Genomic DNA, 20,280 nt, shown 5'->3' with positions numbered 1-20,280 from the left:
CATGGCCATATACAAATCAGTCTGACCCTGTGCCTCATGGGAACAGTCCAGCCCGAACTGCCAAGCCATGTCTTCCCTGGACCGGAAACAAGCATCCTGGGACCGGTTTCGGATTCATAATCCTCATCAGCCAGGCTATCTTGAATCCAGTGGCCAAGTGAGCAAGGGACTCACGTCTGAGCATACCCAGCCAATTTAGGGTAAACAAAGCGATACAAAAGGGGATGATGGATGGAGCGTTTGAGCAAATCAAACACTCACCCCCAGTCAACTTATCTGGGCTTAATCCATCACCATTCTTTAGCTCACTCAGCCACCCCAGTTCAGACATGGCCATATGCAAATCAGTCTGACCCTGTGCCTCATGGGAAAAGTCCAGCCCGAACTGCCAAGCCATGTCTTCCCAGGACCGGAAACAAGCATCCTGGGACCGGTTTCGGATTCATAATCCTCATCAGCCAGGCTATCTTGAATCCAGTGGCCAAGTGAGCAAGGGACTCGCGTCTGAGCATACCCTGCCACCGTAGGGCAAACAAAGCGATACAAAAGGGGATGAAGGACGGAGTGTTTGAGCAAATCAAACACTCACCCCCACTCAACTGATCTGGGTTTACTCCATCACCATTCTTTAGCTCACTCAGCCACCCCAGTTCAGACATGGCCATATGCAAATCAGTCTGACCCTGTGCCTCATGGGAACAGTCCAGCCCGAACTGCCAAGCCATGTCTTCCCTAGACCGGAAACAAGCTTCAGAGGACCGGTTTCTGGCATTCCAGCCGTCTTCAGCCCGGCTTGTTCGAATCCAGTGGCAAAGTGAGCAAGGGACTCACGTCTGAGCATACCCTGCCACACTTATGGCGGCCAAACGCGGTACAAAAGGGGTGGTGATGGACGGAGCATCTGAATCAATCAAACACTCACACCCAGTCAAAAGATCTGGGTTTAATCCATCACCGTTCTTTAGCCCACTCTGCCATCCCAGTTCAGACATGGCTATGTGCAAATCAGTCTGACCCTGTGACTCATGGGAACAGTCCAGCCCGAACTGCCAAGCCATGTCTTCCCTGGACCGGAAACAAGCATCCTGGGACCGGTTTCGGATTCATAATCCTCATCAGCCAGGCTATCTTGAATCCAGTGGCCAAGTGAGCAAAGGACTCACGTCGGAGCATACCTTGCCAATTTAGGGCAAACAAAGCGATACAAAAGGGGATGATGGACGGAGCGTTTGAGCAAATCGAACACTCACACCCAGTCAACTGATCTGGGTTTAATCCATCACCATTCTTTAGCTCACTCAGCCACCCCAGTTCAGACATGACCTTATGCAAATCAGTCTGACCCTGTGCCTCATGGGAACAGTCCAGGCTGAACTGCCAAGCCATGTCTTCCCTGGACCGGAAACAAGCATCCTGGGACCGATTTCGGATTCATAATCCTCATCAGCCAGGCTATCTTGAATCCAGTGGCCAAGTGAGCAAGGGACTCACGTTTGAGCATACCCTGCCAACTTGGGGCAAACAAAGCGATACAAAAGGGGATGATGGACTGAGCGTTTGAGCAAATCAAACACTCACCCCCAGTCAACTGATCTGGGTTTAATCCATCACCATTCTTTAGCTCACTCAGCCACCCCAGTTCAGACATGACCTTATGCAAATCAGTCTGACCCTGTTCCTCATGGGAACAGTCCAGCCCGAACTGCCAAGCCATGTCTTCCCTGGACCGGATACAAGCATCCTGGGACCGGTTTCGGATTCATAATCCTCATCAGCCAGGCTATCTTGAATCCAGTGGCCAAGTGAGCAAGGGACTCACGTCTGAGCATACCCTGCCAACTTAGGGCAAACAAAGCCATACAAAAGGGGATGATGGACAGAGCGTTTGAGCAAATCAAACACTCACCCCCAGTCAACTGATCTGGGTTTAATCCATCACCATTCTTTAGCTCACTCAGCAACCCCAGTTCAGACATGGCCATATGCAAATCAGTCTGACACTGTGCCTCATGGGAACAGTCCAGCCCGAACTGCCAAGCCATGTCTTCCCTGGACCGGAAACAAGCATCCTGGGACCGGTTTCGGATTCATAATCCTCATCAGCCAGGCTATCTTGAATCCAGTGGCCAAGTGAGCAAGGGACTCACGTCGGAGCATACCCTGCCAATTTAGGGCAAACAAAGCGATAAAAAAGGGGTTGATGGACGGAGCGTTTGAGCAAATCAAACACTCACCCCCAGTCAACTGATCTGGGTTTAATCCATCACCATTCTTTAGCTCACTCAGCCACCCCAGTTCAGAGAACTTTGATTGATTCAGATGCTCCGTTCACCCCCCCCCCTTTTGTACTTCTTTTGGCCGCCATAAGTGTGGCAGGGTATGCTCAGACGTGAGTCCCTTGCTCACTTTGCCACTGGATTCAAGCAAGCTGGGCTGAAGACGGCTGGAATGCCAGAAACCGGTCCTCGGAAGCTTGGTTCCGGTCCAGGGAAGACATGGCTTGGCAGTTCGGGCTGGACTGTTCCCATGAGGCACAGGGTCAGACTGATTTGCATATAGCCATGTCTGAACTGGGGTGGCAGAGTGGGCTAAAGAACGGTGATGGATTAAACCCAGATCTTTTGACCTGGTGTGAGTGTTTGATTGATTCAGATGCTCCGTTCATCACCACCCCCTTTTGTACTGTTTTTGGCCACCATAAGTGTGGCAGGGTATGCTCAGACGTGAGTCCCTTACTCACTTTGGCACTGGATTCAAGCAAGCTGGGCTGAAGACAGCTGGAATGCCAGAAACCGGTCCTCGGAAGCTTGTTTCTGGTCCAGGGAAGACATGGCTTGGCAGTTCGGGCAGGACTGTTCCCATGAGGCACAGGGTCAGACTGATTTGCATATAGCCATGTCTGAACTGGGGTGGCAGAGTGGGCTAAAGAACGGTGATGGATTAAACCCAGATCTTTTGACTGGGTGTGAGTGTTTGATTGATTCAGATGCTCCGTTCATCACCACCCCATTTTGTACTGCTTTTGGCCGCCATAGGTGTGACAGGGTATGCTCAGACTTGAGTCCCTTGCTCACTTTGCCACTGGATTCAAGCAAGCTGGGCTGAAGACGGCTGGAATGCCAGAAACCGGTCCTCGGAAGCTTGTTTCCGGTCCGGGGAAGACATGGCTTGGCAGTTCGGGCTGGACTGTTCCCATGAGGCACAGGGTCAGACTGATTTGCATATAGCCATGTCTGAACTGGGGTGGCAGAGTGGGCTAAAGAACGGTGATGGATTAAACCCAGATCTTTTGACTGGGTGTGAGTGTTTGATTGATTCAGATGCTCCGTTCATCACCACCCCCTTTGGTACTGATTCTTACAGCTCTGGGCGCCACTGAATAGTCCAAATTGTCTCAACTGTTGGAAGTGTGTTGGTTAGTAGATAACATTTCCATTGCCATTAGGCAGTTCTACCAGGGGCCTTGGGTCATACAAGCTGCTCGTGAAATATCTTCGGCCCTGGCACTTACTTTTTTGCACATGAAGCACTGCCTTAAAGTAAACACTGATTACCTAATCTTATCCCTTGCCTGTTCCCACTTTGGCAACGCGGGAAATGGAGTTCTGCTTTCAGGATTTCTTTAGGGGGACAAACTATTCTTTCCAGGGATTAAAATTATGTTTGTAGTTAGTTGAAAAGAGCTCATGTTCCAGTATAGTCTCTGCTTTTGCTTCATCTTGAGATCTTGTAACACCAGCGCCCATAGAATACAAGGTATAGTCATAATATCGAATAAAAAATATCGACTGGCCAAAATATCGAGTTAAAAATATAGAATGGACACAATATCGAATGGACAGAATATAGACTACAAAAATATCAAAGAGAATAGCAAAATATCGAAGAGAATAGCATTAATATCGGATCCAAAATATAGAATGGACAAAATATCGAATGGACAGAATATAGACAACAAAAATATCGAATTTGAGGTAAGTAAGTTAATATGAATTTTTTAAAGTGTTTTTTATGTTACGATATGTGTGAAAAGTGTATATTTATTTTATGATTCATTTTAATTAATTAATTTATTTGTATTTAATTTTTGCGTAGTATAATTCTGTAGCGGGTTGTGGGTTTATAAGGGAATAGGGTGGGAAGTAATTTAAATATAATGAATTAAATATGTTAATTTATTTATTGGTATTTATGTTGAATTAATTGGTAATTAATTATTAATTGGTAATTAATTAAAATATAATTGGTAATTAATTTCAATTAATTGGTTAATTGATCATTTTGTTAATTAAATTAATGTATTTTCTGCAGCGGGTTTATAGGGGAATAGGGTGGTAAGTAATTTAAATATAATTAATTAAATATGTTAATTTATTTATGATTGGTATTTATTTTGAATGAATTGTTAATTAATTATTAATCGGTAATTAATTAAAATATAATTGGTCAATAGTTTTATTTAATTGATTAATTGATAATTATGTTAATTTTATTATTTCTTTTCAGTAGTGGGTTGTGCGTTTATAGGGGAATAGTGTGGAAAGTAATTGAATTATAAATACTTAAATGTTTAAATGTATTTATTGCTTATTTTTGTTGTAATATTTAATTTTGAATTAATTGGTAATTAATTTAGTGTTAATTGGTAAATAATTTGTATTAGTAGGTAATTTTTTTAATAATTAAATTTCATTTGTATTTTTAATTGATTAATTAATATATTATATTTTATTTGTAATTGGTATTAATATTTAATTTAATTTAATTCGTATATGAAGTATTTACTTTCCCTACAGTTGCACTCACTGGAGTGGGAATAGTAATTTTGACCCCTACGCTATCCAACGCTTTCCCTACTGTTGCACTCTCTGGAGTGGGAATAGTAATTTGTACCTCTACGCTATCCAACGCTTTCCCTACTGTTGCACTCTCTGGAGTGGGAATAATAATTTTTACCCCTTCTCTATCCAATGCTTTCCCTACTGTTGCATTCTCTGGAGTTGGAATAGTAATTTGTACCTCTACGCTATCCAACGCTTTCCCTATTGTTGCACTCTCTGGAGTGGGAATAGTAATTTTTACCCTCCCGCTATCCAACGCTTTCCCTACTGTTGCACTCACTGGAGTGGCAATAGTAATTTTTACCCCAACGCTATCCAACGCTTTCCCTACTGTTGCAGTCTCTAAAGCGGGAATAGTAATTTTTAATCTACGCTATCCAACGCTTTCCCTACTGTTGCACTCTCTGGAGTGGGAATAGTAATTTTCATAAGTTCAATGGGCGATTGTGCCGGCTTCTTCTCCCCCGAGGCTCTATGGTAGTACAAAATGGACTTTGTGTGCCCTCTTCTGTAATATGGATCATGCCCAGCAATAAATGCGTGCCATTGCGATTCCAAGAGAGCCTGTCCTCATTTGCAAGGGAGCATTCCCTAGGCAAGTGAGGGAATCCTTTGCATTTTAACATGCACCTATTTACAGACATGGTGCAGACTGAGACACAGCAAAAGGTATAATGACCACATACAGGTTGTGCACACTCAATGGCATAATTACAGGGCCCATGCACCACTAAAGCATCACTTTTTTGACTCTCTGATTGTGCAGAATGCTGAGCCATATTTACAAGGCCATGCAAAGTCACCCTGCAAGGCTTTTAATGGCCTTATAAATATGGCCCTCTTTCATGCAATACTCTGAGTGAAAAGAGTGTTCCATGGGTGTTGCTGTGAGTGTTCCCACAGTGTACCCAGATTTGCAAGGTTTCGTAGACTTGGAAATGTGACAGATTCTAACGCCTCCCTAAGGGAGGTGTGAAAGCTGCACAACGAGGAGAAAGACCTTTATCTCTCCTCGTTTTTGCTCTTTCTATGTGTGCTGCATTCTGCAGCACACACAGAAGGAGGAAAAAGCAATCAATGATGTCTCTTTATGCATAAAAACAATCATTCCTGCAACACAGGCACCCTTGGAACATGGTGCAATAGTCAGCCAATTGTGTGGCAGCTCATAGGAAAGCACAGGGATCTGTCGGTTTGCTGCATCATTATCCAGTAAATACGACCCTCAATGTGAGGGAGTGTGAGGATTACAGGGAACCCCAAGGCATTACACTGCAGACTGGTGCAGTCACTGCAACCACCTCCAGGGCGATCTCTGCCCTGCTTTGAAACTGAAGCTAGGTTGTTGCCTCGAGTGAAAGGCGAACCTGCTGCTTTAAAAAGGTGGCTCGCCTTTCACTAATGCACTGTTCCCCTAGTGCAGCAGCAGGTTTGCGACCACACTGGGAACAGCGAGTTTGCTGTCATACATTGCTCTGTCCTAGTCTACATCTGCTGCACTCGCTTAAGGGTCTGCCGAGGCGCTGAGTGGAACAGTTCACCACGTCTGCAATGAGTCCCAGGTGGTGAGAGGGGTATGTTTATTCTAACGTACACAATCAACCAGAGATCTTCTTTCAGAGCTTCTTACTCTTACATGCGTCTCCAAAGGATTGTCTGTCTCAGAAATGGGAGGTACAAAGTAAGGGCACCTTGGCCCAGAGTTGGGTAGTTAAAGGGAAGCATAATGGGGTTGCAAGGGACCCTCCTACCTTGGCTTGGTGTGGCAACACCTGTTGCACTTATGATAGATATGCTCCTGCAAACAGAAACAGGAACGTCTGCTGCTTCCTCTGCAGGTCTGATACAGGATGTATGACGTTACAACGCGTTATTTTACAACGCAGACCGTTACATCGCAATTTTTACAACGCAGGATCCATTACAATGCATGCCTTTACAACGCATGTCATTACATAGCAGATACTATTACAACGCATGCCATTACAACGTAAGTATAGGTAAGTATATCTTTTAAAAAAAATGTAATTAAGTTAATTTATTTAATTTAATTAATTTAATTTAATTAATTTTAAAATAGTAATTAATTTAATTTAATAAATGTAATTCTATTAATTTAATATAATTAATTTAAAAATGTTAATTAATTTAAGTTAATTAATTTAATTTAAATAATTTAATTTAATTAATTTTAAAATTGTAATTAAATTAAATTAATTAAATTAATTACATTAATTTAATTTAATTAAATTAAAAAATTGAATTAATATAATTTAATTAATTTACTTTAATTTAATTAATTTAATTTAATTAATTTTAAAGTTGTAATTAATTTATTTTAATTAATTTAATTTAATTAATGTAATTTAATTAATATATAAATTGTAAATAAAATAATTTAATTAATTTAATTTAATTTAATTAATTTAATTAATTTAATTTATTTAAAGTGGTTTTTTTTAAAAAACTGAACACTAAAAATACCCCTGTACCCCAAAACTCAAACCCAGCCCTAAAACCTAAAAATACCCCTGTAACCCAAAACCCAAACCCAGCCCTAAAACCTAAAAATACCCCTATACCCCAAAACCCAAACCCAGCCCTGAAACCTAAAAATACCCCTGTACCCCAAAACCTAAATCCAGCCCTAAAACCTAAAAATACCCCTGTACTCCAAAACCCAAACCCAGCCCTAAAACCTAAAAATACCCCTATACCCCAAAACCCCAACCCAACCCTGAAACCTAAAAATACCCCTGTACCCCAAAACCCAAACCCAGCCCTAATACCTAAAAATACCCCTGTACCCCAAAACCCAAACCCAGCCCTGAAACCTAAAAATACCCAAACACCCCAAAACATATACCTCAGTACCCCAAAACATATACTCCTATACTCATACTTTTTTTTTAAATTACTTAAATTAATATATTTAATTTAAAATCTAAAAAAACATAAATATTTTTATTTATAATTAATAATAATTAAATTAATTAAATAATATTGAATAAAATAAAAAAATTATATACTTAACTATACTTACGTTGTAATGGCATGCGTTGTAATAGCATCTGCTATGTAATGGCATGCGTTGTAAAGGCATGCGATGTAATGGATCCAGCGTTGTAAAAGTTGCGTTGTAACAGAAGTCCTTTGTAAAAGTTGCGATGTAACGCTGCAATACCCTGATACAGCAACACCGAATCTTGTCATGAGTTGAGGTTGGATAGAGAAAGCTGAAATCTTGCTTATTCTATCCCTGCATTTTTCATTAATTCTCAAATAAAAATGTAAGGTGATTTTTTAGACCATGGAAGTTCTCTAGCTGGAAAGTGATAACCTAGAAGGTAGCCAAATGGATTTCACAATTGGGTCCTTGGAGACAACTGACAATACTATGCTAAAGAGCTGCTCCTACTGGATCGCTCATTAGAGACTCCATGATTGTAAGATCATTGCTAGGAAATTCAGGCGAGTAGACAATGAGGCTGGGTGACTTGAAAAGGACCAGCCCTAGAGGGACAATGTAAGCTTCATCTCATTTGGCTTGTTCATGTCACTTGACACATTTTCATTACATCACATACTTGAGAAAGAAGAGAATCACACAATCTCATAGTTCCATTGCCCTTTCTACCACTTAGAGGAATATTTGGTGTGGTTCTCTGAGTTAGTCTGGGTGTTTAGGTTGGTCTAGGTGTTTAGGTTAGCCTGGGTGTTTTAGTTAGCCTGGGCATTTTGGTTAGCCTCTGTGTTTTGTTTAAGCTGGGTGTCTTGGTTAGGATGGGTGCCTTGGTTAGGATGGGTGCCTTGGTTAGCCTGGGTGTTTTGGTTAGCGTGGGTGTTTTGGTTAGCCTGGGTATTTTGGTTAGCCTGGGTATTTTGGTTAGCCTGGGTATTTTGGTTAGCCTTGATGTGTAATTAGCTTGGGTGTTTGATTAGCCTGGGTGTGTTGGTTAGCCTGGTTGTTTTGGTTAGGCTGGGTGTTGTGGTTTGTGTCGGACTTGGCCCCTTTTGCAGGGTTATCCCCAAATGTTTTGCTTCTTCCTCCTATTTTTCCTGACCGGTTTTTGTTGGCTGTAGGACCACTTCTGATCAGTGCTAAAGTGCATATGCACTCTGGGTAAATTGTGTTTATGGATTGGTGTTTCCATGATTGGCATATTTGATTTACTGGTAAGTCCCTAGTAAAGTGCACCAAGTGTGCCAGGGCTGGTGATTCAAATGCTACTAGTGGACCTGCAGCACTGATTGTGCCACCCACATAAGTAGCTCTGAAAAAGTATTGCAGACTGACACTGTGGCACTACTGTGACTACTGTGGCAGGGCCTTCCTTCATCACCAGTCAGAGTAGTTCTGATCTGTTGACAAGTCGTTTATCACACAAGTGGGTAGCCAGACCAAATTCCTACCTGGGCAGCGAGTAACCATAGAGAGGGATTAAACACCCAACCGTTTGGCCACCTATCTACACTGACAATGTGTCATTTGTCCTGTGTTATGTCCTGGTGGTGCGGTTCCCACTGGCTCTCCATTGAAGGCCATGACATTGTCTGACAGAAGGCTTGGCGTCGAGTGCAGCACTAGCGAGAGGGCCCCAGTGTAGTCATAGGACCACCACCTCCCAGTGGGTGCTCGAGACCTCTGCTGAGCTGAAAGATTAAGATAGATATGGTGCTATAAACTCAGTCCAGTAGTTAGGCCCTCGTTCAGTCATAGTAAGTCTCTGCAAATACTCAAGGGCCTGCAGACGGGACCCAAAAATTGCTTGTGAGAAACATGCACAAAATCAGATAATTACCTCAATTTCACACAAAAACTGAAACAAGCCTTCCTGGCAGCTATACGTTTGCATATTATGTCCTAAACGCTCATTGCCCATATATTCTTATGGGTCCTTAAGAGTTAATGAAATAATTGAATACTATGTCAACCTTTCGGTCCTTAGTCCATTCATCTTTAATTAAAAAAAAAAATTATTCACCTGTAATATTTTCTGTATTTTTCACGAGGTGCGAATAGACAAGTGTCAGAAGTGAAAGGAATGGTACATTAGGCGTCTGTAGCTGTGGGATCTTGTCACACGCCTTGTGGACGGGGCTGTGCCGTATTTTCTTGGACTGTACTAATGCACAGATAATTGCCTCCGGCACAGCATCTAAGCCTCATTATCGCCGCTTTGATTTTTTGTCACACTATTGTTAATATGTTGCCATTTGAACTTCTCTTCTCGGTAACCATGGAACCTCACGTCATGGTAAAAATAAACACCGTTTTGCATGAATTAAATGTCAGCGCCTTTCTGTAAACATCACTATGCATATTAAGCTAAAATAATATGAGATGAAAGTTATTTTGCTTTGAAACAAAGACTTCTGGGCTAGTTTTTTTTCATATACTAAAGAACAGCTTGAGTATCTAAGTGCTGACTTCTATACTATTAAAAGCATAGTGCGGGCTTCTATACTATTAAAAGTATAGTGCATGTACTTTACAGTCTCGGATTATACCTACTTACAGCCTATTTAGTATAAGGTATTTGATTCTTGAGCGAACCGGACCAGGATTTACCTAGGTCTCATGCTGTGCAGGACAGCATCCACATTTGCTGCACTGTGTTGCAGTAAGGGAACCGGTGTAGAGTGGAGCTGTGCCTACAAAGTCTCGCCTACTGCTAGTGAAATGCCCTGGGGTGCAGGGAGATGGTAAGGATTTTTACGGCACTGAGGGCCGATATTCAAACCGGCGCCTGGTAACAAAAATGCCCCCCCTTCCCCAAGGGTCTAAAACCAGCCCCCACCCTGGCGGCCCACAGGGGAAACGCCCGGTGCCCGCTATGGCCAGTCCGGTTGTTAATAATTACATATAGTCATGTGATATTTGTCGCATACTATTTATTTGTCCTTTTCTGTGCTGCATGTATTTTATCTTGTACTTTTATGGTCCGATGCGACCGAAATCAAGTTATGGAATGGATATTTTTTAATACTGTAACAAAGAAGCAGCTCACTATTACAGCAAATATTCTCTGTGACACCCTCCCATTTTTCATATGTGAGTTCCTGTTTTGATGTTAAAATAAAACATTTATATGGATTTTACATGAAACAAACAAAACATTTCTCTGCAAAATGTCCGTAGTAGGCTCTGGCACATATTAAAAAAATTAATGGGAACCTGTGTACAGAACAATCTTCTGAAGAAGTATTAAAGGTCCCCAGGGCAAGAGTGTCTTCAGAAAAGACCTGGCCCTATTAGGGGTCCCTTGAACGGCTGGGGCCCTGGGCCAGAGCCCACTTTGTCAATGCCTTAAAACGACTCTACTGGGGTGGAGCACAAGCAGGCTGCCTTGGTGCAGCCATGGATGTGCACTGTTCAGTGTAGGATTTGTAGTGTAAGCATACACTTCCAGTACAAGCATCTATGGATACACAGCCACAAAAAGGTCAGGCACATTGGGACTGCAGCACACGCAGACTGCATCAGTTTCTAGAGTAATTTGTTAAGTGTGCAGTTAATTAAAACCATTACAAAAATTGACCATCTCTTGTAAGCATAAAAACTTCAGATTAAAAAGGCTGATAGCCACAGTTAAAAACACACGTTAAGATTGTGGATCAGATCCACTCCCACGGCCTTGATGACCCATAATCTTGTTTCTTCATTTTTGTTTTAATAGAGATTAGCAGCAGTTCATGAGATAGAGTTACCTCCCTTGTCAGAGTCTTGGCTACAGAGTGATGACATGCTGGAAGATGCAAATTTAAAGTGCTTAGTGCCGCCTCAACATCCGTTGATTTGTGCAAAAAAATATCATATAGTTAGCCTATTAATGCTTTCATTTGAGGCTTACATGTGCAAAAATGCTTGAATTTATGTGCTTAAAACGCTGTTACGGTTGTATGCGCTGTTTTAATCGAAGATCAGCTGCAGTTAAAAATGTTACCAGGCAGCATCTTAGTTGATTGTCTTTGCCAGAGAAGCTTGCAAGCACCGCTTATCTGCAGGACCGTATTTGATTTTTTTGATAATAGGTCTAAGTAATAACCGGCGCTCCCGAATCAGCTCACAGCAAATGGTTATGATATGGACTATGTCTTCCTCTCCTTCCCCGCAAAGACGGCACATTGCTGGCTTTGGAGGGCGCAGCCAAGGAGGCAAATGGTAATAAACCTAACCGAAGTTTCAGAAACTTCTCTTTGGTGGTTTTGGAGAAGTTAGAAAGGAGGTAAGCTTGAGGAGTCGCTTTACTGTAGGATTGTATAGTGAACCAGCCATGTGAGCGTTCCGCCAAGGCTGCTTTGTCTTGTAAGATAGACTCTTTTTTAACAATATTATTTACAATTTTTTTGAAGCTTGCCATGGTCCCCGACGTTGCCCAGAGTTGCCGTAACCCCAGCTGGTCCAGTGCAGTGTCCAAGAAATATCTAGCTGGGCAAGTTTCTGTAGTTTCTACTTCTCTCCACAAGTAGAGGTTTAACGTTTCTGGCTGCCCTTTTTTGATCTTGAACCAGGTTTTAACAAAAGCTCCTTTTCTGGCTCGCTCCTGTCTTTGTATCCCGAATTCAAGCCTCATTTGCGATGGAGATGTATATCCAGGCAGCCTGTATATTATTCTCAGCGCTCTTGCGATGGTGCCATTCAATGTTTCCGCGTCCCTCCCTCTCATGGCTTCACTTCCATAGGTGATTGATGGAATAAGTTTAGCCTGTATCACCTTGGTCAGAGGGAGAAAGCTTGGACCGGCGGCTATATTTTACAGGTTTCTTAATGCTACTGCTATTCTTAATCCCCTCTTTTTTATTGCCTCAAATTGTACTTTATAATTGCATTTGCTGTCGATCATGACCCCCAGATATTTGTAGTCTTGTACGACTTCAAGCTTGAATTTTGCCAGGTGCCAGTTGTATTTTACTTTTGTTTTCCAGTGGTTCACACACATGACTTTTGTTTTTCCTTGGTTTATGCTTAGTTTGTTGGTATCTGAGTATTGAGATGTAATGTCCAGCAGGCGTTGTAATCCTATGGGTGTCCGACTGATGAGTACTAAGTCATCTGCGTATTGGAGGTTGGATAGCTGGCGACCTCCTAGCTTTGGGGCATGCGCGTTGCTACCATTGAGTTGAACTGAAAGCTCGGCCATAAATAGATTGAATAGTGTTGGGGCTAATACACACCCTTGTGTTAATCCTGAAGTTGTGTTCATCTTTTTCGATAGATGGTCTCCTGTCCCCAACTTTACGTGTACCCAGGTGTCACTATGCAGAAGGATTAGTTGTCTTAGGAGCAATTCTGGGATACCTACCGTTTTTAGTTTTTGCCACAGAATATTTCTGTTTATGTGAGCAAATGCTGAACTGTAATCGATAAAGCAGATGTACAGAGGCTTTTTGATATTCCCCTAGATGCATCAAACATCCATTTTGCGATTCCTTATTAGCGAAAAATAAGAATTAGCGAAAAATAAGAATTCGCTAATCAGGAGTAGCAAAATGCAATGCACGAAGAACTCGCTTAAAAGATAGCGATTTCTTAAAATTCCTTAATTGCGACTCGCAAATTGCGAGTGGCAATTAAGGAATACCTCCCCATTCATTCCTTTGGGCATAGAGGCCCATAGGAATGAATGGAAAGACAATCTCAATTTGCGATTCTCAATTAGAGAATCGCAAATTGAGATTGCAATTTCAAGGGTGCCAGGGTGTCAAAAGGACACCCTGTTGCACACCTGAAATCTGCACATGGGTACATCTTGCACATTTGTGTGTAAAATGGAACTTTGAAAAATGCACTTTAGTGCATTTTTCAAAGTTTTTGCGAATTACCATGAAGTTCAACTTCACGGTAATTTGCTCCCCCTATTAGCGAAATAGCTATTTTTTTTAACTTTAATGCATTGCATTTAAGGAATCTCAATTTGAGATTCCTTAAATGCTATAGCAATTTAAGTAATCGCAATTTTGCGATTTCTTAGATTAAGATTTTTGCATTTGGGATGATGCATCCCAAATGCAAAAATACCGGTCGCAAAGGGGCAGATTCTGAGAATCTGCCCCTTTGCGAGCGTTTTTTAGCTTGATGCATCTGGGCCTAAGAGTGCAGCGTCTATCATTAATGAGAGGGCAGAGATGTTAGTGGCAGTGCCCATGTTTCTACAGAAAGCAGTTTGATTGAAGGGAATTGCTTTAATTTCTGAGGCCCATGTTGTTAATTCTTGAAGGAGTACCCCATTGTCTAGAAGAGCTACCAACCGATAGCTCTTTGGATCGGTCCTGTTGTCTTTTTTATAAATGGGAGAGATTATTGTTACCCCGATGTTGGTAATATTGACGTCTGCAGGATTATTTCAAAGATCGGTTTTAGAACTGTAGCCCAAAATTCAGGGTCTTGCTCGAATAATATGGGCGAAATCCCAGTTGAGCCAGGAGCTCCTTCACGTCTACCTTTCAAGATTCTTTTGTGAACTTGAGTGTTTGTAAATGTGAAGTTCTGCCCTTGTTCTGCTTTAGGGTTTGGGTGGAGCGGTTCAATTTCCATACTAGGCACTGGGGTATTTAAGCCCATTTGGGGAGTCTGTTCTTTGTTAAAGTGAGGTTCGAGGTAAGTTATCCATGCTTCTTCTATGACATTGGAGCTGATGCACTGACCTTGCGGGTTAGATAGGGCATTAATCTTCTTCCAAAATTGTGTGCTGTTGTTGTTTTTGATATCGTACAGGAGTCTAGCCCAAAGGGATTCTTCGGCTTCTTTTTTGTTTTGCCAAATAAGTTCTTTGCGAGTAGCTTTTAGCTGCCTCAGCTCATGTAATGCCGTCTGGTCTTTCTTCTGCGTCTGCAATGTGAGGTTTATCCATGCTTTTAGATGTTTTAATTTGGCGTTATTCCGTCGGTTGGAGCCTGGCCGTAGGTTTTGATAACACTTTATTCTCCTGTTTCGGGAGTGGCCCTTTATATCTCCGTAGCTGTTACGTAGGGCGTTGTGAATGCCTCCAAGCCTCCAATTATGTCGGGGTTGGCTGCTTTCCCTTCTTCCCAGAGTTGTTTTGCTAAGGAGAGGAGTCCTTTAGGATTATTGGTACTACATTTTACTCTTCTCTCATTGTTGGTATATTCTGAGCAGAATGCGTTTGTTGGGGGCAATTTGTATGATAATGTCTCTTCTACTGTGATTTCCTGGGCTAAGTGGTCGCTGAAATCTACGCTCCCAATGCAATAGTTTTTTACTTTTGTGAACAAGTAGCAAGAACAAAATGTGTAGTCAATTGTGGACCTTGTTGCTGCGTTGTTGAATATTGCTGTTTGTGGGCGATCTCCAGGGAATGTGCCGTTTAATGCGCGTGAGCCCAAGTGCTCTAAGAACGACAATAGATTTTTCGAGACGTTTGTGAGTCTTCCGTCTGTATTAATGTCTTGGGGCATTTCCTCCCAAGCAAATGGATCCTCCTCTGAGTGGGTGTCATCGACTCGTCTCCTCAGCATGTTTAGATTGAAGTCCCCTGTGATTATCCAGTTATTTGTTTTCTCTTCTGTTATTATTTTCACCAGCTCCTCCCTTAGTTGTTGACTCCCTTTGTTTTTATCAAGTGGGTGCAGATAGAGGTTTACAAGTATTATATGTTCTTTGCTTGTCTTCCCCTGTAGGGTAATCAGTTTCTAGAGGAAACCTACACATTCCCCCTTGTTTTTATCTGCTTATACTGGACATTGGTTTATGATGCAAAATCCAGTCAAGCCACATTAGTAGATTGAGCTTTGCATCAAATCCTATGGGTGTTTGCTTTGATCCAATCCGAGGAAAAAACCCTTAACGCAACGTTGAATTTGGGCTGTGAAAAAGGCATAGTCCAAGTGCATAAAAACATTGGGAAGGAAAGTAATCACTGAAACTTATTTGTGCTAGTGTGCGTCACTCTGTGTAGTCCTAGTGCCATCGTAAAGCATCTATAAAGTTGACCCCAGAGTCTAAAGTCTGACTTCTGCAGAGTCATAATGTTGTGTGTGTCAATTGTCATAATTACCATAAGGCATTCTTTGGTGAAGAACAGGTTCAAATTGCCACTTGAGAATTGTTTAAATGAAAAGATGCGAGAAACGTCATTTTAATTTCTTGCTTTAAGTGATGCTGGAAAAACTTGGATACATTATTCATTAGCAAGGATGCTACTTAGACTAAATGGAGAGTGATTTTAGAGTTATCAGGGTGTAGTTTGAAAAGAGTAGCTAGGTTATCAGTGATGAGTAGTATTAAGTGTTTGGCATTTCAGAACCTTTAAAGTGAGCCTTATATTTTTCACAGACATTTATTTATTTACTTATACAGTTTTATGTAGCATGACCTTGTCCATGGGTGTGAGAGCACTAAGGTAACCACAATTCAAATGACAGCAATGCAAAAAAAAATACGGTAAAGGACGCAAAAATTATTACGTAGATTTAGATCGGATGAACAACACAGGACAAGCAGTGAGACAATGAATGTCTCTCACCCCTCCTGACAACAGGGAGGCCTTCAAAGAACAGTGTATTCCTAAACAATTAAGGGCTGTGGATACAAGAACACAGTCCACCAATAAAGCCAATCAATTGGGCATCAAAATTGTATCTTGGATTCTTGGAACATTGTTGGTATACAGAGAGTACTCTAACATGTATCATCAAGGAAGATAATGCAAGAAGATGACATCGTATGGCTACAAGAAACCTGGGCCACAAAATTGACGTACCTTAAGGTTTTGCTGGCTTTCACAAACCAACATCAGGACACCAATGCTATGGCAGACCATTGGGGGGGATTTCAACGTAGATAAAACATGCAAAAGAGCTCACAACGAGGAAAATAAAAACAGATTCAGAAATGTTGCAGGCATTCATAGTGGGAGGAAAAGAGAACAAGGAAGTAAGGTATTCACTGTTAATAATACATGTTTATCTCAATGTCCAGGATCATAAAAAATTTAAGAAAACAAGATCCATAATCGGCACAATGGAATGATCAGAAAGCCGCCTTACTAACATTATGGAAAGATTAACGTACAAGTAACGATTCTAGTGCTAAATACACTATCAAAAACTGGATAGCATGGACCTCTGTCCCTTTAACAGCCCTCTGGGAAGAAGGAAAGACCACCTACCGAGCAAACACTCCACGTGTTATGCAAACCTGCCAAGACAACAAAAAAAACTAATGCGGGACCTAAAACTGGCAAAAAGAAACTACCGGAACACCAGAAAACAGGCCACTAAGCACAGGTGCTGATAACTCAACTTGGAATGCAAACAATTATTAAGAATGGATCACAATCCATGAGCTATCCAAGAACCATAAACACCAGCAGTTCTGGCAAAACATTGGCAGGTTGGAAAATGACAAAGCGGGTCGCCGCAACTCTGTTCCTCCCAAGGTATGGCTATGTCATGTAGCTACCAACTTCCTAAAAAGTATTGGAGGCATCCAGCAGGTGTGCTTAGAGGAATGCTCAGTTGAGGATGCAAATGGTGATGATGAGCCTAGGTCAGAAACTGGACGCAAATATCTACATGGCCATGCTATGCATAAGATTAGAAAAGACCGGGTATATTGGGGTGGAGTTCAATCAACCCTATTCACTGAATGTCACCTGCAAGCCAATGTCCCGGACTAATGGCGTGGCTCACTGCTACAACCTATATTCAAGAAAGGAGACAATACAGAGCCGAAAAACTATAGATGGATTCCCCTTCTGTACAACAAAGGTAAAGCTTACACTAGTACCCTATTGGCAGAGCTGAACAAATGGATTGAAGACAAAGAAATCCTCCCGACATATTAAACAAGGTTTCACATAGGAGGGTCGACAATTGACAACATAGTGGCTGTTTCTTATCTGAGCCAGGAAGCTAACATCAAAAATAAATAAACGACTTGTCGACTATTCTGCAGCATTCAATGGGGTCTTTCGACACAAGCTTTGTAATAAGCTAAGAAACTGTGACATTGTAGCAGGCCTCTTGAATCCTTCATCTCACTTTATAGCAAAACCTGGATAAAAGTCAAATAAGTAGACAACACAAGCACAAAAATGCTTTACAGACTGGGGTGTAAAACAGGGCTGCGTTCTTGCTCCAACGCTCTTTAATTTATATGCAGCAGATCTAGGGAAGATGCCTCAAAATGCCAACCTCGCCAGTCCCAAAATAGGCCTCAACAAGTTTCAAATACTGCAATAAGCAGATGACCTGGTGTAGAAATGGGTGTCTCTAGTTGTTAGAGGTAGAAAACGTTTTCCAAATAGGGACCCTTGCGTCTAGTCAGAGTAATGGGGATACACACTTTAGATAACCTCGCTCACACCCTTGATAGCTTGGCACGAGCAGACAGGCTTATCCCAAAGGCAATGTGTAAGGTATTCGTACCAACACTCACATTAACACAGTGAAAACACAACAAGAGGACCAGTTATGGGGGGCACTCTGCAAGTGCACAACAACTTCCATTGTAAGTGTAAGTCTTGGCTCCAGACACATCACAATGGAGCAGAGCCAGCATTGTGGAAGGCAGGCACAGCCCTATTCACCTGCAGGTCCCACCACTCCAAATGCAGATCAGGCCTATTCAGCCTAGTGCTGACTCATCCAGACTCCTGGAGCTACTGCACTTCCCCAGCCCCTGTCATTCCAAAGCCAGACAGTCAATCCACAAACAGGCAGAGGGGCAGAGGATGGTTGAACAAGAAAATAGCCACTTTCTAAAAGGGGTATTTTCAAACACACAATTTAAAAAACATCTTTTTTAAAAGATGTGCCATTATATCCTTAGTTCAGGGATACCAAACTCCATTTTTTAATCTTATCCCTATGGAAAGAAATGCTTGTAAAATGTTACAAAGCATTCCCCATGCTGTCCTATGGCGCGAGAAAACTTTTTAATAGTGAAAAACGAAATTGATAGTATTTCACTATCAGGACATGTTACACACACCAGTACATGTCCTACCTTTCACATACACGTCACCCTGCCGAGGAGGATACCTTAGGCCTACAATATGGGGTACCCTATATGTAAGAAAAGTAAGGTTAGGGTATGGCAAGTGAGTGCACTTACCAAAGCGACATGGCAGGTAACAAACTGAGCACAGGCACCGCGGTGGCAGGCCTGAGACAGCTTTTCAGGGCTACTCATGTGGGTGGCACAACCAGTGCTGCAGGTCCACAAGTAGCATGTGATTTACCAGCCATGGCTCACACAGTGCACTTTACTAGGGCCTTACTGGTAAAACAAATATGCCAATCATGGATAACCAATCACAATAAAAATTTACACAGAGAGCATATGTACTGTAGCATTGATCAGCAGTGGTAAAGTGCCCAGAGTCATATAGCCAACAAACATGGGTCAGGAAAAAATAGGAGGAACAAGCAAAAAGTTTGGGGATAACCCTGCAGGATTTCTGACGTATCTGTATGGCGCAAAAGTGGCACATTGCTGGAGTGTGTCACAAAAGTGACGCAATTCCAGCAATGTATCCTTTCACATGGGGCAAGCCCCCATGTGAAAGGGTCTGCGTTAGTCTTAAGCCTGCTGTGAGGCAGGCATAAGAAATTGGCGCATTTGTGTCCTAGAAGTGGCACAGTGAAATCTTATTCACAAAAAGTGATGCACTGGCGGCGTAAAAGTGACGCACAGCCTCATAAATGAGGCCCATTATACCTGGCAGAGGTGTAATGTGGTGCAGGGTTTTACAAAGTGACGCATCTACCTAGATGTGTCACTTCGTAAATATGACGCAACAAGGTGCATTTTTTGCCCTGCTGGTGTGTTACCGTGACGCACCGGCGGCTCAAAAGTGACACACAGGCTCATAAATAAGCCCCTATATATCTATCTAAAGGTGTTTGTACATGCACAGAAGCCGTAACAGCTCTGTTCGCCGGCACTGCACCAACAGATTCGGTCAAATTTGGAAAATATATGGCTGATTTGCGTGTTTGGCTCTCCAACAAAGAAGACTCAGTTGTCATCTGAAGAGCTCTTATCAAAGTAAATAAACAGGAAATAGACTAACTGTCCAACTCTAACATCAAATTCTTACACGACACAAGACACTCAGACACCCTAAACCCAACGGTGCTTAGATACACGGTGGCCGATTTAGATGTCACTACTGTTCTACACTTCCACTGCCCAATGGCTTCAAGACACTGAATCAGACTCTCATTTCGTAATTGATGCTAAAAGAACTCCTCTTTTTAAAGACAAATAAAAAATGTTCTTAAAATTGTTATGATGGTACTCGATTTGCATTGTTATTTAGGTTTTTTAGTTCATTATAAGTGCAAGAAATAGTGTAAATGGTTTTAAGTAATTGTGCAATACATTTGTCATTCATTAATTTATTCGTTCATGAAGATTAAGCAGTCAATCACAGTGATAATATAAAGAAAACAGAATCTACACAGCAAC

General features: G+C 41.9%; 1 protein-coding gene across 6 annotated transcripts in view; it reads left to right on the top strand.

The window, feature by feature from the left end:
- The window catches only part of PTPRO (protein tyrosine phosphatase receptor type O), a 1,018,456-nt gene that overhangs the window by 864,669 nt on the left and 133,507 nt on the right, over nucleotides 1–20,280 (top strand). The gene's annotated exons all lie outside the window — the stretch shown is intronic.

The sequence above is a fragment of the Lissotriton vulgaris genome, chromosome 1_1, assembly GCF_964263255.1.
Source record: "Lissotriton vulgaris chromosome 1_1, aLisVul1.2, whole genome shotgun sequence".
NCBI classification, from domain to species: Eukaryota; Metazoa; Chordata; class Amphibia; order Caudata; family Salamandridae; genus Lissotriton; species Lissotriton vulgaris.
Note: the sequence above shows the minus strand (reverse complement) of the source record. Positions and strands in the feature narration are given on the sequence as shown.